The following is a 6,993-nucleotide window of genomic DNA, read 5'->3' as shown; positions in this document are numbered from 1 at the left end:
GGAAAGACATACAGAGTAGCTTTTAAAATTTTTTCTCCATCTAGAAAGTTATAAATACTTGATTTGATTCACACTAATATTTACATGATGTAAAATAGATCAATAAGAGGTGCACTTTATTTTGTAACTTTTATTGATGACTGTTCTAGAAAAGTGTGGGCTTTTACTTTGAAATCTAAAGACTAAGTGCTTGATATATTTAAGTTCTTCCATACTTATGTTGAGAGGGGGACAAGAAGAAAACTAAAATGTGTCAGAGCAGATAATAATGGTAAGTATAGAGGATTATTTAAGTAGTATTACAAATCTCATGGAATAAGACTTGAGAAGACTATACCAAAAATACCTCAGTAGAATGGTGTTGTTGAAAGAATGAACATAATAATTGAAGAAAGAATCAGGTGTATGCTTTCTGATGCCAAGCTTCCTAAATCTTTTTGGGTAGAGGTTATGCGTACTGTAGTTGACTTGATTAACCTTTCTCTTGACTACATTAAATGGCGATGTACCTCAGAGAGTTTGAACTAGGAAAGATATTTCTTATAAACACTTAAGAGCGTTTGGCTGCAGAGCATATGTTCACATTCCTAAAGATGAAAGATCAATGTTTGATGATAAAGCCAAGGAATGCATTTTCTTAGGCTATGGGCACGAAGAATTTAGGTACAAATTATGGGATCCAGTGGCAAGAAAATTGATCAAAAGTATAGATGTTGTGTTTCTTGAAGATCAGATAATTGGTGACGCAGAGAAGAGTAATGAATTTCAGTCATCTCTAGAGATTCGTATTATTCCAATTTTAATTTCTTCACCTGTAGTTCATGATAATCATAGGGGAGTTGTAGAGGATAATAATAATGGTTCAGCAGAACCTATTGAACAAGCACCTCTAGAACCTCTTGCACCACCAATTGAGCGAGAATTAAGAAGATTCATTAGAGAACGGGGACCTTCCATTAGATATCTTTCATATGAGTGTGTGATGCTTACAGATAAAAAGGAACCAAAATATAGTTTACGAAGTCATGTCTCACCAGTATAAAAGTGAGTGGGTTAAAGCCATGTAAGAAGAGATGAAATTCTTGAATGAAAATCACACTTATAAACTAATGACGCTGTCTAAGGGAAAGAGGGTACTGAAGAACAAATGAGTTTACAGATTAAAGACTGAAAATAACTCACAACAATGATACAAGGCTAAATTTTTTTGTGAATGTGGTTTTGGTAAAAAAAAAAAGTTAATTTTGAAGAAATATTTTCTCCTATGGTAAAGACATCTTATATCCGAGTAGTTTTGGGATTAGTAGCTAGCTTGAACTTGGAGATTGAAGAGCTTGATGTAAAGACAACTTTCTTACACAGTGACTTAGAGGAGAAATATAATAGAGCAATCTGAAGGATTTAGTGTCAAAGGTAAAGAAGAATTTGCGTGCAAGTTGAAAAAAGTTTGTATAAGTTGAAAAAAGTTTGATTCTTTCATGGAGAATTATGGTTTTAAAAAGACCATGTGCGACCATCGTGTTTTTGTGAAAAAGTTTGGTGATAATGATTTCATCATTCTTTTGCTTTATGTAGATGACATGTTGATTGTTGGTCAAGATGCTAGTAAGATTGACAATCTGAAGAGAGAGCTTAGCAAGTCGTTTGTAATTAAGGACTTGGGACCAACAAAACAAATTATTAGCATGAAGATTTCTCGTGATAGAAAATCTGGGAAGTTATGTTTATCTCAAGAAGCATATGTTGAAAGGGTTCTTAAAATATTTAACATGAGGAAGGCAAAATCTGTTTGTTCTCCACTTACGGGCCATTTCAATCTTAGTTCCGAGCATTTTCCTACTAGTGAGAAAGAGAAGCAAGAGATGAGTGGAGTTTCTTATGCTTCAGTAGTTGGTAGTTTGATGTATGTCATGGTTTGTACAAGATCAGATATTGCTCATATAGTTAGTGTAATCAATTGGTTTCTCTCTAATCCGGGCGAAGAACACTGGACAACAGTGAAGTGGATTATCAGATATTTCAAAGGCATTTCCTATGCATGTTTATGTTTTGGTGGTGATAAACATATATTTCAAGTGTACACAGATGCAGATATGGCAGGAGATGTTGATTCTAGAAAATTCCTATCAAGATATTTGCTCTCCTTTGCAAGGGGAGCAGTCTCATGGCAATCCAGACTTTAGCAGTGTGTTGCTTTGTCTACCACTAAAGTAGAGTATATTGCAATCATTAAAGATTGCAAAGAAACCTTATGGATGAAGCATTTCCTACTAGAGTTGAGTGTGAAGCAAGATAACTATATTGTATATTACAACAATTAGATTGCCATTCACTTGGCAAAGAATTCAACGTATCATTTGAAATCCAAGCATATTGATACGAGGTACCATTGGATATGAGACGTGCTTGAGAAGAAACAATTGCAGTCTTAAAAGATTCACACAACGGAGAATGGGTTAGATATAATGACAAAGTCATTGTTCAAGAAGAAGCTAAAAGTGGGCTTGGCGGTGCTCCTCAAATGATCTATAGAGAGGGATTTGTTGGATTCATCTCATTTGGGGGCCTAAAAGCCTAAAGTTGAAAATGATTGTTTGATGTGCAATTAATATTAAGTTTTGGACTTGACGAAAATTACCATGAAATTTGGCTTTAAGAGCAAGCAGCAGCCCTAATTTGTGATATTGCAAAAAAGACGAGTGGGAAAAGAGAGAAGAAGACAGTGGCTGGCAATTACAATTTAAGGGTAAGATTTTTAATCTTTAATTTGGTGATCGGAATGTGAAATTAATTTTATTTTTTCTTAATGTTTGAGGGTAAGTTTCTGACATCGTCCTTTATAATTTTACTATTGTTGATTTTTATTTTATCCTCTCATTGACTATTATTTAAGATATTACTTATTAGAGAGTTATTAATTAGGCTGTTACTATAAGCTAAGAATTTTAAAATTTTTTATGTTGGTAGGTTCTAATATTATTTAGAGAAGAATTTGTGTTGTAATCCTATTAATATAGTGGAAGATAATATCAGACTACGGTCCTATGATTTTTTTCACTTTAAGTTTTTCACGTAAAAACCTGTGTCACTTGTGGTTGATTTAATATTTTAGATTTTGTTGGCTTATTTTTCTTCCTATTTATTTGTGGTACATATCATATTTTAATCACATAAAAAAAAAAGAGTATTGTTTCTGTTTAATTTACAGCTGTTTTAGTGAGTCTCTTTCTTAACAATAAAAAATTATCATTAGATTAAATGGAGTAGATCCAACGGCTTAGATTCATTTCACTATTAAATAAAAAAAAAAAACTGAGAGAATTGGAAACCTGGGTAACTGGTCACGCTTTTGGTTTGGGTTAAAAATATATAAATGAAAGAAAAAAAAAAAAAAAAAAAAACCACACTCCCACAGCTCACACACGCCTCACCTCTCATCTTCTTGTTCCAAGGCTATCAACGGTGGCGCGAGTTGGCAATGGTCAATGGGTAGCTGATGTTCTTCTCCAACAATGATCAACAGCAGCACAAATCCCTTATATCTTCTCATTTACTGAACCAGCTCTTACAAATCCCTTAAATCCTCAATCGACAAAGCTCCAAGTAAATCCTCAATCGAAAAAGCCTCCAAGAAACTCGACACCTGAAAATCGAAAACCCAGCTAAAATCTCCACCAAAAAGTCCAAGACCAAAAGGATTGATCGTGTCGAGACTAGCCTCAAAGAATCCAACCGCTATATGTCCTTATTCAGGTTCAAATCTAGTGCTGTTGTCGCCCTTGTTCTGTTTGTCGTATTCAACCTCTCGAAGGGGAAGTTGTTGCGAAATTATCGTTGAAGCCTTTGGGATTGTCATGAAGATGAGCCAATAGTGCACTTCGTTGATAAGATAGTGATCTCTACTTCTTCTTGTATTTCTTCTGTTCTTTTTATGCGCCAACTTGATTTTTTTTTAAATTAATTATTTTTTATCTATTTTAACTATTTTAGGTTCTCGGAGACTTGATGCTTGATGTATCTAGCATGAAAAACTAGATCATCAAGCTCGATGGCCTCTGTCAGGTCTCTTTCTAGTTATAATTTGATATTCTTGTTATAGTTATTTCGTAGAACTTGGTTGAAATCTAATCCTCTGCAAAAATATTTTGAATGATTTACTTTTTTATGAATATTCAATGTATTAAATGTGATATATTTAAAGTGATTACACTGGGTTTTTGATGGAATTGGTTTTGAATTATTAGTATAGCCGAACTCAGTATCCTCTCAACTTGTTTACTCGTTTTACGTTAAAGCTTTAAAAGAAATGATTTTTATATCAAGGAAACAAATGAAAGGAAAATGCTTGATTGATATTGAAATTCATTTCCAATGATATTTAAGAATGTGATTCTGTTTCTGTCATTAAAGCTGGAAAACTGAGGTTCTCGAAGCTGAACAAATACTGGGTTGAAAGCTCTTAGAAAAGGGTTTGTATGTTTTTGTGTAGCTGAGTTGATCTCTGTTATTAGTAGTTTGCTACTTGTATAATATACCTATGCCCCCTTTGATTTCTGATATAGTAGTTGTCTCCTTTTTGCAGTATTTACCTTGTGTGGAGGATACTGTTCTTGGGGTCATTGTTGATTGTAAAGCTGATGTAAGCACTTTTACCATACTTTATAAATTATTATTTTTGTTGTCATTACTTTGTTGCCGGTTTGGAATTTTTTTTCCTGCTTTGTTGTGTTTTAATTTTGGATAAGGTTTAGGTAAAATTGTAATAGCAATTTGTTAGTATGACAGAATATTTCTCTTATATCTTGAGGGAGTGACTCTTTTATACAAGAATACGGGAAAATCACAACTGCATACCCCATTGTTCATGCATAGTGTAGTTCTCTGTGTCTTTAATTAGTGGTTGCAATCTAGAGAGGCAAAATTGCATAAATGAGAAAGAAAGACGAGATTTAAGCATTTTATAAGTGATATAACATTGGACCTAACATTTTTTAAGAAAGGATACATAAGTCCAATCCCAACTTGTTTGTCATTGAGAAAACCCCCGGTAGCATTATATTAAAGATGCCTTATTTTCTTTTTTTTTGGTTCCCATTATTTACTTCCAGAAAGCAAAAGAACATTATACAAATGGTAGCTTTGGTTTTTAGCTGGATTGCGCTCTGCGTTTTGCTACTTGTAGTTGCTGTTTTTCAATATTTTTGTGGCCATTAAATTTGATTTCTTTGATATTTTATTTTAAACATAAGATGTCATTGACTATATTGATTTAATCTTAAAGGGTGATGGGCTAGATTAATTTATTAAATTATTTGTGCAGTTTTGTTTGCTTAATAATGGTGTCCTAGGGATGCAATTTTATATTAAGCATAATATGCAATTTGTTTTGCTGATGTTTATGTATAAAAAACTTCCAGGTGCTGCTTAATCCAGCATAAGCAGTACCTGGAAGTTTTTAATGTGCTAGTTTGCTGCCGTTTATGCACAAAAACAGCACCTGGAAATCTCCAGGTGCTGTTTTGTTGTTGTTTGTGCAGAGAGACCATACCTGAAAATTTCCAAGTGTTTTTTAGCTACTGTTATGTTGCAAAAACAACATGAAGAAATTTTCAGGTGCTGTTTTACTACTGTTTGTGTAGAAAAACTGCACCTGAAAATTTCCGAGGGTGTTTACCTACTGCGTTATATTCTTGTAATTAGTACTTTATTATGATCTCCATTTTCCTTTTTCTTTTATGGTAAGATTCTATTAGAGTAAGTTGGATTTTATTTTTGCCAAACATCAACTTAAAGCATAATTTGTAATTGATATTTTTTAACTTGATACTTTATCAGAGTTGATATTTTAAGCATCTATTTACTTTTTTTGCGGCTGTGAAGATGCTCAACAACTTGAAGGTATTCACTAACAATTGTTCTTAATCATTATAATAGATCTACATGGCTTGATTCATTCGTTATGAAAATATTTACTACTGCTGATATACATTTAACTCCAAAAGTTAGTGTACTTCATGTTATCATTTCCTGTATATTTATAGATTTCAAATATGAACTCTATATTCATCTTTCTAGTTCTTTTCTGGTTCCATGTAGTATCACTGGAGAGGTGTATTTATCTGAGTTATTGAAGCTTGGGTCAGAATTTGTGTTGAAACTCTTAGAAAATCTTGGGCATATCATGCTAATAATTGAGGTGTATTACACAAATTTTTCGATGTGCATCAGAGTGGGCTAACAGTTTGGACACAAGGTAAAAATATTGTTAATTGTTAATAGAATTTGCATGAAGGACATTAAGTAACTTTGCTATTCACATTTTATAATCTTTGCTCCTAGGAGCTCTTATATATAATGTCAGATAAGGTATATTGTTTTATGAAATTTTTATATGGGATTTTGTATCGTTATAATCAATTAGTTGTTTATCTTAGAATCTCTTTTATATTTTTGTCTTTCAAGTTAAATTGATGACATTCCAAGTGGGCTACAGTTGTTGCTATGTAGTAGGGGGGTTGAGTTGAATTATAATAATTCACCCAACCTTTTTAGATATAATGCTAGCCTTTCATGTTTTTTTGGAGATGATACTTATAATAAGATGCACTCGGTGTAATATACTAGTTTTTGGTGGATTTTTAAGGATGATATGTAGAAAATATTATGTTTGATATTGAAATAGTTAATTTGATTTATTTTCATTAAATTGAGTACCTATAATCACTAAACAAAATAAAAATAAATTGATTTAGCGGAATGGAGAAATAAGCCTATAAAATTTTAGGGGAATTAATGGAATTAAAAATTGTTACAAAGTTATTTGTGGGGGAGATTTTGGCTATAAAAATTGGCAGCAAAATATAAAGGTTCTTTTAATTTTATTTTGGCAGAATTAATGTAATTTAGCCATTATGTTTATTTTATCACATAAAAAGATAAAAATCCTGAAAGTAATAGAAAAAAAAATGGAAAATAACTTAAACTTGAAAAAAA

The 6,993-nt window shown here is 32.2% G+C and overlaps 1 long non-coding RNA gene across 2 annotated transcripts; it reads left to right on the top strand.

Moving 5' to 3' along the window:
- The first annotated feature begins 3,412 nt into the window (after positions 1–3,412).
- LOC112098336 lies at positions 3,413–6,142 on the top strand. Of its 2 annotated transcripts, XR_002905469.1 has the most exons (4): positions 3,413–4,469; positions 4,583–4,639; positions 5,836–5,898; positions 6,097–6,142. It is a non-coding gene; the product is annotated as an uncharacterized LOC112098336 (long non-coding RNA). The 2 variants fall into 2 exon arrangements; XR_002905468.1 differs by having other exon boundaries at positions 5,836–6,142.
- The last annotated feature ends 851 nt before the right edge of the window (positions 6,143–6,993 follow it).

The sequence above is a fragment of the Citrus clementina genome, unplaced genomic scaffold, assembly GCF_000493195.1.
Source record: "Citrus clementina cultivar Clemenules unplaced genomic scaffold, Citrus_clementina_v1.0 scaffold_5, whole genome shotgun sequence".
NCBI lineage: Eukaryota > Viridiplantae > Streptophyta > Magnoliopsida > Sapindales > Rutaceae > Citrus > Citrus x clementina.
This window is presented reverse-complemented; position numbering and strand designations above follow the sequence as displayed.